At 44.1% G+C, this 18,657-nt stretch overlaps 1 long non-coding RNA gene across 1 annotated transcript in view; it reads right to left on the reverse strand.

The window, feature by feature from the left end:
- Positions 1-873: 873 nt before the first annotated feature.
- The window catches only part of LOC102138395 (uncharacterized), a 65,034-nt gene continuing 47,250 nt past the window's right edge, over positions 874-18,657 (reverse strand). The window contains exon 2 of the long non-coding RNA XR_283124.5: positions 874-1,180. This is a non-coding gene — a long non-coding RNA (uncharacterized lncRNA). The remainder of the gene's footprint in view (positions 1,181-18,657) is intronic.

An 18,657-nucleotide genomic window follows, 5' to 3' on the forward strand; every position in this document is an offset into this window, starting at 1 on the left:
ACGTAGTGGCTTTTGTGATCATCATCATGGCCTATTGGTAAACTAATTCCAACAAGTACAAAACAGTAAACATGGTCATTTAAAATTATTCTTGGATGTTTGCTAAGCTTAAAAGTGAAGATTGCCAGAAAGTTCTGGAAGGCTCCTACTAATGGCCTCTCTGGTCATGCCCTCAGGAGGGGGTCAAATTGTCCTGCTTGAGGTTGGGGAAGAGAGTGGGATTACACAGAAGGAAGGCTTCGCTATTTCACCGTTGTATAGACTGTTCAGGTGCCAGTCTCAGAGTGTCAGAGTTCAAGAGAGCATTTAGGAAATCGGGGCATCTAAGTGAAATGGGACGGAGCCGTTTACCATGATGAACTGTGCAGTGTGCCCAACACTTCTTCAGCAGAGCCCACTCAGACTTGGCTAGAGGTGCTGGGTGGGGACCGGGGCTGAGTTAATCCCACCCACTGTTTTGTCTCCAGAACCCAGCACACAGCAGGCCCGCAAGAAATCCTTATGGGATGAATAAGTGAAGCAGTAACGGATGTGTGAGGGGAGGGAGGCAGCAGAGATGGTAGATGTCTCTAGTGGAAAGCCCGAGGTGAATGGAGATCTTGGGGTCACAGTTTATAGGCCACGATCAGGGTGGGTGTGAAAAGAGGTTTCCAGATGAAGCTCAACGTTTCTCTCAAATGTCAGTCTGCCCACACTGACTCTACAGCAATCTGGGAGAGATACAAGAAGCAGCAAGGCAAGCGTGGCTGAGTTATGAGAGAGTCAAGCCCAACACACATTTAAAGATGTCAGACGAACTGTGTGGTAATGCCAGGGTTCCCTCAAACACCTTTCAATCAGTGCTTAAAGATAGCTAATAAGCAAACAATTCTGTTTTCTTTAGTTTTGCTTTTAATGAAGGACAAGGGATTAAGACACATAGAGACTGGCCAGACAAATGGGAAACCGACCAGACCAGACCATGACCAAAATATCACAGGCAGACCACCCGCAAATGCAGAGGCCTCAGAGTCCACAGCGGGCGGTCAGAACCAGGCCCCAGGGAATCTTTCAGCTGCATCCCGTCTGTGATCGGCGGGCAACAGGTAGAGGTGCTGGAGGGGGCTGAGTCCTGATTTTCGGTGTCTGTCATATTCGATCAAGTGTGTCATAGAGCTTCCTGTTTCATCTCCCAGTTATTCTGAAACAAAAACATGCATGAAAAACACAGGTCACTGCCAACCACACTGACAGTTGCTCTAGAACATGGAGACTGAAAAGGGAAAGACATATCATGAATGCCACAATAAGCCAGAGAATCAAATTTATCAGCATCTATTCAAATATTGACAAGCAACAAACATTGCTGGCGGCAACAGTGGTGCAGGGCATGGGGTGTCCACATAAACAGAATTCAGAAGAGACTAAAAAGGCAGATGTTCCCAAAACCCTGCTGCTTTGTTTGGGGCCAACCTGTGTGTTTATTGAAAAGTTGACTCAGTTCTGACTTCCTGGTCAGAGTCTGACTCCTGGTGGGCCCTGAGGCTCTTCCCCTACATGCCCCCATTGACTTGGATGAAGAGTCACACAAGGACTTACAGGATGGCACAGGTGTTTGCCCAGGTGGTGCCCTGCACTCCCCTCTCCAAGGGCCCAAAGAGACCCAATGAGAGATCCCCATGGAATTCCAACCCAATGAGGTCCTGAGCCTCCCCGGGAGACATGGCCTCCCAGGTACATCGAATAATCACGATAAACCTGGGCCAAGCAGCCTCGGTGAGGTAGAGGGAAGGGTAGATAAGAAGGGGGCCCCGACCAAGCAACGTCCCTGAGGACAGCACAGGACTGACAGCAGCTCCAGAAAGACTGTGATTCTGTTAATAACTGCTCTGCTGCTTGAGACCAGTGTGGTCTGGCTCACTGTTTGCAGAAAATCATTCTCAGTCTTCCAAACATGTGAAAGGATACTTCCAAAGACAGACAGAGGGACGGCAGAATCAGAAATACAGATGGCACCATCTTCCCAAAGTCCATACTGTGGCCCCACAAAACCAACTTCATGCTTAAATCTGCTGCTCAGACACACTTTGGGGAGAGAGCGGTTTTTCCAGGAGCGAACCAGAGACAGCACTTTCATGGGAGGGAGGTCAAATCCAAGACTACCCGCTATTTCCAGCCATATTCACCATGGATGAAGAAGGGATAGCTCTACCCAGGACCGTGCAAAGCTTCCTTGGGAACCCTGCCGTCCCTTCCACATACAACCTGTCCAAGGCGCAACCCTCAGTTCACCATGAAAACCCACTGGCCCTGCCGCTCCCCATTTCCTTTGGTTCATATTAGGCACAAATTTTTCTGTAAAATGAGATGAGGGGATGTGGCTTTGGAAAAGCTTCATCCTTCCTCTTGAGACTCATTCACAAGATACAGTAGCACACAAAAGACACAGAGAAGTTAAGAAATAAGAAAGCTGTTTAAATTATTGTGCACTTCCTGAACATATATGGGCATAACTTTTATTTATTTTTTTTTTTTGGCACACCGTATTTTTTTTTGTACACTGGTCTTTGCTGGCATGGTTCTGCTGAGTGGTGTTAGGAAACGTGGCCGAAGTCGGGTTGCCCAGCCCGCAGGGCCTGGCAGAGCTCTCCTCCTCCTAGGGTATCTTGTAGCACTGCAGGCCAGGGAATAAAGCTTCTCCTGAGCTGGTAGCCCTGGCTGCCAGGACATGTGGCAATTGTGACAGTCTCTATCTATCTTTTGAAACTGTATTGTTCCTCCCTCCACCGCGGTATCTTTCCCAATGTCTTGTACAAGTGAGTTAACGGATCCATACAAACCCCTACAGTCTTATTTGTTTTTTCCTTAAAGGCCTTATTGGCTAGTGACAGTGAAAAATCGAGCTTCCTGAGTCTTGACGAACCTGGCCCCGTGATCCCTACACATTCAGGGAGGAGCACTGCCCAGATGAATCTGTTGGGAAAGCCAGCTTCCCTTTTTGAGTCCTATGAGCTAGCATTTTCTAATGTGGCTTAAAGTCCAGCATCTGGGCCCAGGATTTCATACACAATGCCTTCCTGGGTGGGCAAAGAGAAACAGGAACTAAGTAATGCATCAGTGGCCGGTAGGGGTGGAAGGGGAAACCTGGTTTCTTTAGTTTCATCACTGAAATAGAGAGGTGGTTTACCAACCCGTGCCCCTCACCAGTTACCCCCACTTCTGAGTGCGATGAAAAACCAAAATGCAATAGCCCAGGAGGGCCACAGTATGGAACACCCAACCATGTGGACCTTGGGCCAAAGTCACAGAGTAAGAGGTGGCCACCCTTAAGGATCATCAAACCAACCCTTCACTTTGCAGGTAAAGAAAGCAAAGCTCACCGAAAAAGGAAGTTGGCAACCTTCCCAAGGTCACTCTGGATAAGACACAGCTGGGACCGGGAACTGGGTCTCTCCTACCTCTCCTACCTTTGGCTTCTGGCCAAAGCTGAGAAGACTCTGAATTCCAGCTCTCCACTGCAAGGCCTGAGCTGGCTTGTCTGGGAGGTTTTGCGAGGATGAATCAGCTCTACGTTGGCCTGGCTGTCTAGTTATCACTGAAGAAACCCACGACATTTCATCTGAGAACTAAAAGTTTTGCCCCTAATTCAGAGCCGATCACACCTGGCTTCCTAGATGCCAGTGTACACTGGGAGTGGGTGGAGACCACCAGTGCCACCCCAGTGTTGAGGCAGCCCTGAAGAAGCTTCTAGTCACAGACAAGGCCACTCTTACTCTTGGCTTGGCTGACCTGCTGTTCCTGCAGGTGTCTAATATTGAGGAGCCCCCAGGTAGGCCTCCCCACTGTGGGTACACAACCTCACTTCCCCCCAGATCTGAGAGGTGGCCTCAGGGTCACACACATCACCCTGAATAGAAGCCCTAACTGGGGGCCCAAAATGCAGCTCAGGCAACCTTCACGAAGTTCCCCAGCTAGCTCCCAAATCATGCTCTTTCTGTTCCTGATGACAATCAGACAGAAGGCTGCTGGCATGGTAAACTGACAAGGGGAGAGAAGCAGTGGCACAGATGCCCACCCCCAATCCCACCCCCGAGGCAGGCTGTTTTGCCCTTGAAGTTGAACCATCCAAGCCTCTACTTTCTGCGCAGTAAGTCTCAAGGCAGGAGGAAGTGAAGACCACAAGCTTCGATTCGCTGTGACATCCAAGGAACTGCCAATACCTCACTGCTGAGAGCCCAAGCCAGAGCTTCCAGTCAGCCACATGCAAAAACACTGGAGCTCGCTCTGCCCCATTGGCAGCACCGAGGTCTTCCTCAGTGCATAGAAAAGGGACGAGTGAGGAATTCACACCCTGTCCATCTTGACTCACATCAGATTCTAACACTATAGGAAGCCAACTTTTTGAGATTTCAAAAGAATTGCCAAGGAGGATGGAGCCTGCTCAGTAACTGCCAAACTGTTCGGTTCTCAGGAGTCCACTGTTTTTATTTTTCAGAATATTAAACCTAGACCGCACATTCAGGAAATGTATATTGCTTATCATAGACTAATTTTAGGGAGATATGAGATGGGTTCTTTGTATAATCAGACTCGTGTGCTGCTAGAGCTGTCAGGGCAGGGGAGCCAGGCAGCAGTACTTGAGTCCCCCGGCCCTTGTCTCTGACAGAGGCTCCCGCGTCTAGAGCTCCAGCCACGTATCTCTGAGCAGACTTAGCACCTTTTCAAGGGGACCTCCCCTGAGAAGCAGTTTCTGCAAAGTGCTCCACGCATCGTTACCGACCTACACTTGGTCAGGAAGATTCTGTGTCTTTGAGTGGGGACTTTCAATACCCCTGTCAGCAGAGTGTGTCAGTCCCAGGACACACACCCGAACACGTACCATAGGCCAGCTACAGCTCCCCAGCTGAGCTTTCCTTCAAACATCTCCCCAGCCCTCTCAGGTTGGTGCTATTGGGATCATCTCTCTCACCTAGGAAAGATCGGAGCTCAAGGGAATTCAAAAACTAGCAGGGAAAGAGAGGGACACAGCCTTCCATGCAGCGAACTGATGGTGAGGCTCTGCTGCTTGCCAGGACACTCAGCAGCCCCTTCAAACATCTGACCCCCGAGGTCTTCCAGGCTCGCTCACTTTTGGGAGCAGAGTGTCCTGAGCAGCACAAAGTCAGACATAGCCAGGTCCATGCACATTTGTGTCTTTCCACAGGGTCAGACTTTTACTGATGCTATTTCAATCACAAAAGCCACAAGTTACATGGAGTTCCCAAGGAAGTGATTCTCCTGAGTATGTCCTGTTCAGTTGGTAGTCAGAGCTGTGAGTACTCAGGCTCAAGCCACTCGGCAAGTCAGTCAATATTGCAAACCATACACAGCAGTGTCCTTAATTTAATCAATATATAAATGCTATATTAAACATTCCACATGAAACAGTAACATTTAACATCGAGAGAAAGGGGATAAAAGAACATAAATGTGGCTTTGGAAAAAAAAAAAGAGTCAGAAGGGGATAGAAGAAAGGGTTAATGAGCCAATCCAACAAGAGCAACGTGGATGAGAGTGTCCTGGCCTGTTCCGGACAGACATCAAGAGTCTTTGATGTGGGCAGAGTCTTTGGCAACAGATGCCGGGTGCTGATCACGACAAGAACAGAGCAAGACTCTGTTAACATGACCATCTCAAGCTGGTGAAATCCTGCTCTTCTTATAGCCCCAAGACCTCTGGCAAGGACTGATAGTAGAAAAGAGCTGGTGATGTCCCTATCTGGTTGGGTGTGGTCTTTATTGATTAGGTGGTCATCTGTTCCCTGTTGGCATGATGCCTTTTGACACGTAAGATGGAGTCTTTTTCTAAGATGGTGTCACTTCTGTCAAGAGTGCTCTGTATAGGGAAGAACCTATGACAGCTCCCTTAGTTTATAGTAAAGGTGGAAATTGTCAAGGGGTAGCAACCCAAGGGTCGGCCCTTGGTAGATTGTTTTCTAGTCTAGTCATACCATACACTACAGACTCACCCTTTCACTATCTGTAAAATAAAACCCATTTTTCAAAGAACCAAACCTCAAAAACATTTTAGCCACTTTATAGTCTGATGAACATGGTAAAACGTCAAGATGACAAGTAACCTTGCTGTGCAGTTACTGAGAAATGCAAAAGGCCTTCTGAGAGGCTGGTGTGGATTCTAAGTTTGTGGTAGGGCACACAAAGGGACATTAGGAAAAAAGTGGAGACAACTTGCAGACTCCAGTAGACATAGTTTTCAGGTATTTCAACCACCCTGGCTCTAGGCTGTGGTTCTCAATGGGAGTCTCAGCACTGGCAGCATCTCCTTACCTGAGAGTTGTTAGAAATGCAAATTCTCCGGCCTCACCTCAGATATTCTAAGAAGGAAACCCTGGGGCTGGGTCCTAGGGATGTGTGTTTCACAGCCCCCAGGTGATTCAGATACACACAACCACCGGTGGCAAGTCATATCTGCTCCTAGTGACATTCTTGTATGCAGGGCCATGGGTGACTGCAGGTTGGCCATGCGGCTGGCTACTGATGTTCACACTTAATCAACTGTACCCAAGCTACTTGCTGGACGCTCTCTCCTGAGATCTCAACCAGGGGCGGAAAGAGCAAGCAGCTCAGAAGCCGTCCAGAATTTTCAACACATTTTTGGGGTGACCTGGGGAGAAATGTTGGCATGCTTCATCCCTTAATCTCCTTTTCCAGATGTTGCTCATCCACATAGCGTGAGACTGAACACTGTGGGATATTCAATTTGCACCAGTGATCTCTCCCTAAACATCAAACGTCTCTTCTGCCCATGCTCCATCCCTGCCCCTATCCCCCTTGCCTTCCATTCTTCAGCTCCTTTTGCCTGCACAGAACACTTAGCCATGAATTCTACCGCAGTCTCTTTCAAATAGAACAGAAATGTTTTCACCAGTTCAACCCTCCTCATTGCAACCCTGGGGAGGAGAGGTGGGTGCAAAATACCACATCCCCCACTCCCACTTTCAGGCTCTGCTCATGCCGACATCTGTGCCCAGGTAGACAGCACCAGCAAAAGGCTCACAACAACGCAGGCAGGAGGCACTAGACACCCAGGCCTCCCAAGAAAGTTGAAAAAAAAATAGTTTGTTTATCATTTAAAAAAAAAAAAACTAACCTCATACAGGAAGTATGAGAAGCAGAAGAAGAAGAAGAAAAAAAAAACACAGGCTACAATACTGGAAATGTCCACATTTGTTACAGATAAAATATGTGTTTCTCAGTTTCCATATTCAACTTTGCAGGGATGGTGGGAACAGGTAGGGTAGGGCACTGAGGTGGGGTGGGGACTTAGGATAGATGGGGATCAAACAAAAAAGATGACTGTGAATACATGAGGCACAGGCTTGCCAGATGTGGGGCAGGACCACGACCCCAATCAGGGCCCTCCCTGCAGGTGTGGCCGTCCCAGCCAGACTTGGAGAAGGGGACGCCTAAAACAGAAACTGTTATCCGAGATCCTCCTACTCACCGGCCTCTCTGGCCCCAGGTCCTGCCCTCGTGTGTGTTTCAGGTGAAGAAGCCACAGTAACAAGATCATGATCACCTCCCTCCAATAGCCTTTCCAGACCTGCAGCCCCAGCAGCAGTCAGCTGTGAAGACACCGTCACCCAGGCCTCCCATGGAAGCCTGAGGCTGTGCAGAACTTCAGGACAGCAAGCCCATACCGGGGTACTTGCTTTGGTGATGGACACAGACACGAGGCCACTGGAGGCAGACGGGAGTCAGATCTGATGCCTGACATGGAGCCAGGTGCCCTCGGGGAAATGTGGCTCAACTGGATTTTTTTTAAATGGGGCTGGAGGACTCACAACCTCCACATGAGAATTAGAGTGGAGAAAAACAGTGAGAATAAAGAATATGTCCTCTCCCATAGAACCAATCAGTAGGAGAGAAGGAAATAGGAATTCTCCCTTCTCATAATAAAAAATAAATGCAAACACTGTATAATGGACACACATTAAAAAGATATCAAGTGAAGGATTTTAAGTCATTGTGATTGGTGTCAAAGAAAGCAATTGGTATGAGAGAATGAACGAACGAAAGAAAGAGAAAAAAAGAGAAAAACTGTACACCAAAATCTCAAAATAGAACCAAAACCTGCAAATCATACTCAGGAGTCTATTGTGAACCCATATTTCAGCATGCTGTTGAAAAGGTTAATAATTTTCCTACCGAAACTGAATGTGGGTTGTGAAAGAACATTAAAATGAAGAAAATTTCCCCGTGGCTGCTATTATATTATCACCAAAGCCATCAAGTTTCAGTTTGAGTTATTTGTATTTATTTGTGAAAACAAAGATTAGATAAGTAGAAACATAAACCTCATCCTAATTATTGTCCTGGAGTATCTGATTTTTAAGACCAAAAAAAAAAAGACTATCACACACACAGAGGCAACACAAGGTATGAGAAGTTACAACAGCAGAGGCAAGGGAGAGGAGGCTGTTATCTCGTTCTATCGTTTGAAAAAAAAATGTATTGTCTCATGTAAAACATTAATAGTTGCTTACAGTCTGTGAAGATGATATGAGAGCCAATATGTACTTTTAGCTGTTGATATTTTTGTCAACTATATGTCCAGGAAGAGAACTTTTCTGTTAAACTGCAAACTTGAATTTTTGTTTTACACTTGCAAAAGTGTAGTAACAGGCATACAATTCAATGTTGAAGATTGGGGTGGTGGGGGAAATGGAATTTAAATGCTGCTTTAAACGATCAAAATATGAGCTTTGGGACATTTACAATCAAGTGGGGTCTAGAGAAAACAAAAGGTTTAGGTGCAGAGCTGGCTCTTATTTCAAATTTTTCTCAGATGTCCAGTGGGCAGCTTGTTTTCTGAAGTTTTAAAAGAAATCCAAAGATGAAATAGTTAATCAGAAACTATGGTAAGCAGAGACTTCATGTATTTCCATCACAACATAAGCATCAGAATGAAAAAAAAAAAATGCAAAAAAGAGCTTCAGTGGTCTCACATCACCGAACAAACTGTTTTTCTACCTATTTTGTGTTGCTGGCTTTTGTTATCAGCCCAATCGGCAAATTGTGGCCAATTTTGTCATGGTTTGAGCAGACATTTTGTTCCCAAACTGCTTTCAACATTTTAGCTACCAAATACAGTTTATGAGAAAATGAACAAGCCACAATACAAACAGAAAAAATACCTTTTCTTACCAAATTAACCCACTTAAAGGTGAAAATGCAAACTGTTTTTTAAATGCAAAAAAAAAAAAAAAGGAATTCTAGTAAATTCAAATTCTGAAACAACCTCATCAGTTTTTTCCTGGAAAAAGAATAATTAATGATTAACCTACTGATGGATTTTGAAACCAACTACACGACATTCCCTGATTCCGACCACCATGACACCATGAAACCTGTTTTTAATGACACAGTATGTAAATGCTATTTTGCAAAAACACACACCAAATATTGTTTGAACATGCAGATCACGAGGCTCAAGAAGAACAGTAGAACTACGTTAAAGTAAAGTAATCGGTTAAGCAGTTATTTACTACTGAAAATAAGTGACACCCACGTAGTTCATGTTATATATTAATATTGAAACCGAATGACAGTCTAATACCGCAAATCATTTCATAAAAAAATAATGAAACCAGTTAAAATTAAAACACAGGGTTTTATTTTATAAAGCATTAAATATTAAGATCAACATGGTAGAAAGCTGACTTGGCTTTTAAAACATTTGTTTTGCTGAATTACAACAACAAATTGAAAATGAAAAAAAAGAATGAAAGATCCCTCCGTAAAAATTGAAGAATTACTACTGAGAAGAAAAGCAGAATTTCAGACAGAGGCTTAAAGAAAACTTCTGTTTGTAATCTTCCCTCATATTTGAAGACACAGCAATATGTACAACATTTTTAGCCTTTTAAAATACCAGCATGCCCACACACTGTCTCAGATTAAAACAAGGAGAAAATGACACATTCTGAAACCATTTTCTAAAGCTTCTTTTCCTGATAACAGTGAGGCACTTACAATCAAATTAATGAGTTTCTAAAAAGCCTAAACAACTCTCCATAAAGAGACAGAATCGTTCATAACAGCATGCAGATATTTCTAGATTTTTCAGACAATACTTTAAGCATTAGTCCTTGTTACTTACATTTAGAAGATGTTTTTAAACATCTATGTTAGAAAGAAATACAACTCAGTGTTTTGCTTTGTTAAATTGAGGAACACTCTGAAAAACACCAGTAGAGTCAGCCCAGTATTTCCCTCATTTCAATTTAAAAATTAGTTAACTCTTCCCCATGCTCCTTGCACATATATGTATTCTCACAATTTATTTATACTTGAAAATTCTTAAAGTAGTGAAGAAAGGAAACACCCACAGAAAATAAGTCACTATTTCTTCTGAAAGTGGATTTCTTCATAAAACATACACCAGCAAATTAAACAGAGAAAAGAACTAAAAGCAAATAACAAAACTCAGTAAGAACACTGAAAAATATATATTGACTGATAGAAGAGTTAGCACAGGACATTTTAAATCATTGAGAAGAATAGGGACATTGGGGGTCAGTTTAAAAGATTCTCAGTGAAAGGTCGGCATTGCTTCTGGTCAAGCTGAACTGATCACATCAAGGTAGTAACATCTTCCATTCAAGATAATGTGTTATATTGTTTAACACCATATCTAAAACATGTGACTCAGAATTCATACTTCATTTTTTTTGGGATTTCAATTTTTTCAATATTATAGGACTCTTCTGGTACTTTAAAGCAAGTAGCCTGACTTATGTGAGACAGCAGCATTTAAAAACAAACACAAAAAACAGCCTTGAAAACAAGCACGACGACTAAAGATGACAGTGGATAAGGAGACTGCGGTAATCACCTAATTTGTTACTTTCAGACATTTTCTTGTATGAGAATTTTACTCTACAATACCTGCCCCTATCTTCATGCAGCAAAACTGAATGTTCACATTCAGAAAAAGGCTGACCTTAACTAGTATTTGCCACTCTTTTAAACCACATATCCTCTTCCCCCGATGTAAGACTTGGGAAATGAGGGTGATTTTAGTCATCTGGAAAGAGTGAAACAGGACATGGTCTTGAAGCACTTTCTTCAGAACCGTTGTCATTTTAACTTTGTTTTACCACAACAGAAAAGGCCGTGCCCACGGAACAAATTCAAGTTCACCCTCAATTGTATCTGTACCTCTGGAATTTCTTAAAAGCAGAGTGGCACAGCACAAAAGCTTTCCTTAAATAGTCAAAGCATTAAGGAAAAAATTCCCACTTTTCTTTTGCAAGTATATGAATCAAAATGTGAACTCTCATATATTAAAAATGAATGTTTTTAGCACAATTACTTCACAGGCAACCAGCTAATTTATTCTTCCTCTTTTTCACAATATGCATTTGTTAAAACACCAAGATTTTTTTTAAAACTCTGTTATGTTTACAGGCATTCCTAAGTGTAAGCAAAATATAGTTTTCCTCCCATATACCATTTTATTTGAAGCCAATCTGTCATGTATAAAATGATGACAATTTTGTTAAAGCAATCTGGCTTTAGAGGTTAGGGCTAGCTCAACTGTAGAGTTAGAAAATCGAGCTTTTTCTCTTTTTAAAGCAATGAATAATTTACCAAAATCTAGAAATAACTGCAACTGGGTGGGTGGGTGGGGGTGGGGGAGAAGTCAGACAAGAATGAAAGAAGCCAAGAAACTCAGAATTCTTGTCCCAGAAATGAGGGTCTCTTGCACTTCATTTTCTGTTTTCCACTAAATAAATAAATAAATAAAATTGATTTCTAGTTATAAAATTAAATGTGTAACAAGTTTAAGAAATTTATAATATGTTAGATACAAATATATATAAGTGAGCTTAGAAAGGCAAATTGCATTTCTTAGAGCATAAATCCAGCCCCCTGTTCTAATGCTATTGTGAGTTGACAAGACAGATGCAGACACTGGATCTACACCACTGAAAACAGGATGATTTTGGTTGTAAACTCGAATTAGTGTGATCATTCTCTTCTGACAGGGTCTGTTGGCACAATTAAAAGGCATAGTGGATACCCGTGGACCATGAAGAGTGGAGTGTAATTCTGATAGTCACCTAAAACCTTTCATTGATGTTGGCTTGAAAGCTGCTTAATTAGCTGTAGGCTGCCAACCAATCTCCTTATCAAAGCCAGCTGAAAACAAAACTGAGAGAAACAGCTTGTGGTTTCGCAAAAATGTATTTACATGAAGTATATTTTAAAGGGAGTTTGATCATTAGGTACGATGTCATCTGTGATGTGCGGTGGGTTTGACATTTAAAGATGTCACAGGTTGTCAGATTCGTCTCCAGTCTATACTTAGTTGAGATATAACAACTTCTGCTAGCAGATCTTGTTCTGTTGATTTCCAGCCTAGAAATCTGAAAAGATTTAACTCTTTTTTTTTTTTTTTTTTTTTGAGACAGAGTCTCACTCTGTCACCCAGGCTGGAGTGCAATAGCACGATCTCAGCTCACTGCAACCTCTGCCTCCCGGGTTCAAGCAATTCTCCTGTCTCAGCCTCCTGAGTAGCAGGGATTACAGGCATCCACCACTACGCCTGGCTAATTTTTGTATTTTTTAGTAGAGACGGAGTTTCACCACGTTGGCTAGGGTGGTCTCACACTCCTGACCTTAGGTGATCCACCCGCCTCAGCCTCCCAAAGTGCTGGGATTACAGACGTGAGCCACCACCCCTGGCTGAAAAGATTTAACTGCTATTTACTTCATAGCAATCCTTCCCATGTCCTCTCACCTCCTTACGCATGATCTATTGAAAAGGAAGTGAAGCGGTGGGTGACACGTGGAACGTAAGCCTATTTTTGCACCTAGTCCCAAGGATGGTGACAGAGGCAAAAATACCGCAGTGAACACAGGCCAGGTAGACAGAGTTGCCGACAGGCGTGTGCTTCCTGAAATCAAGAAGGATCCACATCTTTCTAGCCCGTTACTTCACTGCAATTTGTATTGAAAAGAACATTCTGACAAGACGGGATTTCCTTCACTTAACACTTAAAAATTGTCGAAACCAAGGAAAACCCAGAGTGAAAGCAAACGTTCTACCTCGTTGAAAGCTATCTCGATAGAAGTCATACCAAAGCAGCAGCAAAAGATCCCAGATAAACGTCGACCGTCAGGTATCTTCAACCAGGAACATGGTTCAGTCATTTTGTCAGTGTGCTTAGCAATCAAGATTTAATGCTTTATATTTTATCAAGAGATGCAGACATGAATCACTACCATTGAACTGTTACAAGAATGACGTCTGGTGAATGTTTAGTCATCCATTCACTCCATCTATGATGAAAATGTCACTTTCTGTCTTGCCTAATTTGTTGGAAATTATAATTAAGCTCTAAAAGAGAAATTAGGACAAACCGGAACAGACCCAAGTGAAATCAGCACTCTGTAGCCGATAACACACGTGAACCACAGAACCTCATGCACAGGACCGCGCAGATCTCTCAAACAGAAAGGGAAATGGTCAGTCAAGTTACAGGAAAAAAAGATTCACTCAACTTCAAAACTTTGTTACTTATGACCCTTCTTCTACCTTAATTCATATGGCAGAGGTCAAGGGGTGTTAGTCCTAGGATGTGAATGCAGTGTGATGCGCAGTTAGCAACATAGTTTTTAAAGGGTCATAGAAAAAAAAAAGTTTTATAAAACTGTACTACTCATCAATTATTTTCCATAGTTTGCTTTAAAAAGGCCTTCTTCTCAAGCCCAATTATTCCATTGTTAATCATCTTGTTTGAGAAAGACCTGTGGCATGAAATCTGTCAATAAGTTGCCATTCAAGCCCAGGAGAGTCAGGCCAGAGGAAGTCCCCAACCAGGGTTCTAACAGCAGCTAGAAAAGGTGGAAGGCCAGGAGCCCAGGGAACAAGCAGGGGACAGTAATAACTGTGTCCTGTCACCTGTTCTGTACCTGTCTTCTTAGCAGGAACTAGCAATTTTGATTATTTTATAAATTCAAAGGCAACCAGACTTCATTTCTTAGGAGCTCTCTTCTACTTGCCTGAGCTGTGGCCTTCATTTGAGACGTTACAAAAAGCAGTGCAAGAATACCAGGAAAGCTGGTCTGCAAGGAGGAATGGAATGAAGGGCTTCACTCTCCCCCAAAGCACCAGGGAGCTCTGCTTCTGGGTCCTCCATGCTGAGACACCCCATTCTGTCAGCTCCTTTGAAGACTAGACTGGGGTTCTGAGCCAGCACACCAAAGTCCCAGGGACAGTTATCAGCAAATCGGCATTACGGATCAGTTTCGAGGAGGACAAATAAAGAAAGAATTACAGTAAAGCACAAAAGCGTGTCTGATGGAGCCAATCCAGAATGGGCAATGCTAGACTGCACAGTAAAATGTGAACTCCTCCATTGCAGCAAATCAAAGGGACTTCCCACATTGTCAAGGTCTCCTTCCCACCTGCCTCTGGTCCCAGGTGCAGACGAAAGCCAGAGAGGCGATGTGGTATGCCCCACATGCCCCTCCCTTCATCACTGGTTTGTTGTTGACACTGCTCCCACTGCGTTTATTCGGTGACTCTGCCTGCGAAGCTTCCTTTCTGCTGCTGCCTGTTGCTAGGGAATGAACCCTAATCACTGCGAGAAAACAACAGCAACAGCAATCTTCACTTGGCACCAGCAAGCACAAACATCTCAGTTTAGTGACAACGTAGAAATCATCCCTAAAAGCATCCTCATTTACATTTTCCCTCAGAAGGATGGCAACATTTGCCCTGTCATGAAATACATATTCTCTTCATCATAATGTCAGAGATGGTGTGTTTGGAGTGGATCCTATTTCCATATTGAATTTCTGCCCTTTGTCATCAACCTGGGTGTCCAGGGTGACTTCAGGCTCTTAGAATAGCTTGGCTGTGGATCTCACCTAGTTGTCAGCCTCTACTTAATTGTATTTTTTTTTCTTGGAGTAAAAAGGCAAACCGCATCGTCAAAGATTTAAAAACACAAACCAAAGGAAACTGGGTTTCCAAGCTTTAAGCAGATGTTATTTACCCACAATTTATTTCCAAGAAGTAACTGAGAAACCATTGCCAATTTTTCATCAGTATTCAATTAGAAGCATGAAATCGTTGTTGTACCAATGATCTGTAATATGGTTCTTGCCAGAGATAAGTGAAAAGCAACCTATGTCCTCAAACTCCAGCTCACCTCAATTCTGGGGTTGCGGCTTCCCCCAACCCTTTTATGTGCTTTCATGGGGGTGGCCAGAGGCTGGCCACTGCTGGTTGCAGGGACTGGGAAGCTGGTGGAGATGAGCAAGTGGGGCTCTCTCCAGCTGCCACCACCTCAGGTAAAAGAGAAGTCCAAGGATTACTTTGTGGTTTGAGGGGCACCTCCTTTTCCCTGGCACTGGGAGGATGGACCTGGTCACTGAGAAACACACAGGCCTCATGCCTCAGGCTTCCCTTGGGCAGTGGAGTCCCACCTGTGGAGAATGGCTTTGCTGGGCTTCTGAGGAGGGGAGGGCAGGGCCAAGGTCTGTGCTTCTCACCTTTGCCCCTGCCCAGAACGGTGTTTGGTTCAGAGTTGATGCTGGGTGAGCATCTGCCGAATGGGATCATGGTGGTGGGATGGATGGTGTGAACCTACTCTCTAGCTTAGCACTGAACCACAGTTCCGAGGTTGGCAGAGATTGGTGCAGGGAGATGGGCAATGCTGGAACTGCCACTCCTTGAGGTATCTTGGCCGCTTTATCTGCGGGTTCCACATTACTGGATTCAATCCACTATGGATTGAAATATTTAAAAATAATAATAAAACAATAAAAATAAAATAAAAATATCATAACAAGTGTTTACACAGTATTTACGTTGTATTAGATATTATAAGTAATCTAGAGATGATGTAAAGTACACGAGAGGATCTGTGTAGGTCACAGGCAAATATTGTGCCATTTTGTATCAGAAACTTGAGCATCCTTGGAGTTTGATATCCATAAGCGATCTTAGAACCAATTCCCCATGGATACCAAGGGACAACTACACATTCTGTAAATTATCAAATTTGTTCAACCTTCTGAGGCAACTACTCTTAATATCCTCCTTAGAGAGAAGGAAGTTAATAGAGGGGTGGTTAACCTGCAGCAGATAACAGTAACTCAAGAGTTAGAGAAGGATTGCAGATGTCCTTGCCTTCTTACCACACCTTCTCTGCCATTAGAGTCAGTGTCCACCACCTCGCAGCTTATGGACACCCTTCCCCGGAGGCTGTAGGTCTGGTCCACATTCCTGCCTTCCTGATTGGAGTGTGACTTCTCCAGGACAGATGCCATGGCCAGCTCAGTTCACTCTGTCTCTCCGGCACCAAGCACCCTGCCTGGAGCACCATGGACCTTGGCATGCGTTTATGGGACTCTCAGTTTTTAAGATGCAGTTTGCCATCTCCTGTGCACAAAGCTTTCTAAAGCAAAGAGGAACTGTCTTCAGCATTGGGTGTTTGGATCTCTGCTAAGAGCAAGACCTTAGTAGACCTACAGCAGACTCACCACTGTCACCATATTTATCCCAGGAGGTGTGCCTTTCCGGAATCACCTTGCATATTAGTTTGTCAACGCATTCCTTCATTTATTCATACCACTGTCTAAGTGATTAGTACACACCAGGATGAAGCCTTTCACACTGATGTAGACACGAATAAAAATCTTTTCACAGGTTGCCCTGTTAGCCATGTCAGCAGGATCTTGAGATAAAACAGAAAAGCAAAACGACACAATGTTGTTTATCCAATTTAATAACATTTATCTCAGAAGGTGAGAGTGTGTATAATCTTCACAATTGAGAGTAGAACATGTCTGGCACCTAAGTTCGGCTGAACATTCTCATGGGCAGAGCAAGGAAAATGGGAAGGCACTCTTGCTGAAAGATGGATGGCCATTAAGAACTGCTTCTCTGTCACGCTGGGCCAGGTCTACGATGCAATCACCCTGTGCCAGAGGGAGCCTGCCTGTGTTGAGGGAAGCAGGGCTTTCATGCCAAGGAAAGAATCCAATGAGTCTTTCATAGAAAAAAAAGTGTATTAGATTGATGTTTCCAATAGCATTATTATTGTTAATTATGATTTTATACAAGTATTACTGGTTTTATTATTACCTACTTTGGGATTGCAAAGTATCTCCCAGTTCACAGGAGCTTTTATCCATATGGTTTCACCTAAACTTCAAAACTGTCCAGAAAGGTAGGAGAGGCAAATTCATTCATTCACTGGTTGAGTTGCTATTTAACACACGCCGACCTGTTATCAGGTCCCTGGGCCCCTCCCGCATAGCATCACTGCACTAGTAGAACCAGCCCTGAGAGAGCACAAGACTACGTGTGGCAGGAAAAGAAGGAAAGAAAAAAAGACACGCAGGGTTTTCTTTCCCTTTCCTGAGTCTAGCCTACTTTAGACTTACTCTCCCTGTTCCTCCAGCTCCCACCAGGCCAGGGTGGGGTCGTAGTGTCCCCAGGCTGCCCCCCAACCCCATGCTCACCCCCTCTCCTGAACTGCTCAGCACTTTCTTTCCTTTCCGCCCCCACCGCTCTGCCCTGGAAAGACTGGGGAGGCCATCTGTGCCATCGCTTCTGCCAGACCAGTGGTTAACGGAACTCCCAGAGGAGGCTCCTGTGTGCGTGCAACTCTAATAGCAGGATTTCAGGCCTCATTTCTGGCCAAGGCAGTGCGGAGGTGACCTTTGGCGACAGGCCTATCTCATTAGCGTGTAGCCTACAAGATTCTCCCAGTGAGCTCTCGGATGGGATGAACTGTTTCTCCTTGCCTGAGATCTTCTCCTGCTTGGCCTGAAGTCCCACTTTGAGGGAGTGGGCGGCTGTGGTCATGGGGAAGGCGGGGTAGGTGGGCTCCCTGCAGCAGCCCCTCTTGGACTCCCCAGGTGGCTGTAGCTTTCCATTCCTTTACACGCCGCCAACAGGATGCCTATCGCCCACCTGGGGAGTGGGGGGCAGAATCCTCTTGGAGTCAGTCCACAATTAGAAAAACAAAAGTTGTACTTCTGTTATTTGCTTCTTACCTTGGTTTTCTTTTCTTTCTGAAGACTAATATATTATGGGTGGTTTCATTGTTTAACTTCTTTTTTTTTTTTGACACAAAGTCTCGCTCTTTTGCCCCAAACTGGAGTGCAGTGCTACGATATCGGCTCACTGCAACTTCCACCTCCCAGGTTCAAGCGATTCTCCTGCTTCAGCCTCCCGAGTACCTGGGACTACAGGTGCATGCCATCATGCCCAGCTAATTTTTGTGTTTTTAGTAGAGACGGGGTTTCACTCTGTTGGCCAGGCTGGTCTTGAACTCCTGAGCTCGTGATCTGCCCGCCTTGGCCTCCCAAAGTGCTGGGATGACAGGCATAAGCCCAGCCCTTCATATTGTTTTTTAAGAAAAAAAATATAAAAATCCTGTCTTTGATCTTTTTTAAAAAAGCAATTTTATGTATATTGGCAAAAAATAAAAAGGTAGAAAAAAGGCAACAGGAGAAATAAGAAGGAAAAGGAGGAGGAAAAAGATGACAAGAGGAGAAACGGTTTGGAATGAGACGAAAAAGAAAGGGTAAAAGTTAACATAGAAACTGACCTCATTCAGAGAGACCCTGGAGGAAGACACAGCCTCCC

The sequence above is a fragment of the Macaca fascicularis genome, chromosome 13 (genome assembly GCF_037993035.2).
Source record: "Macaca fascicularis isolate 582-1 chromosome 13, T2T-MFA8v1.1".
In the NCBI taxonomy this organism is placed as follows: Eukaryota; Metazoa; Chordata; class Mammalia; order Primates; family Cercopithecidae; genus Macaca; species Macaca fascicularis.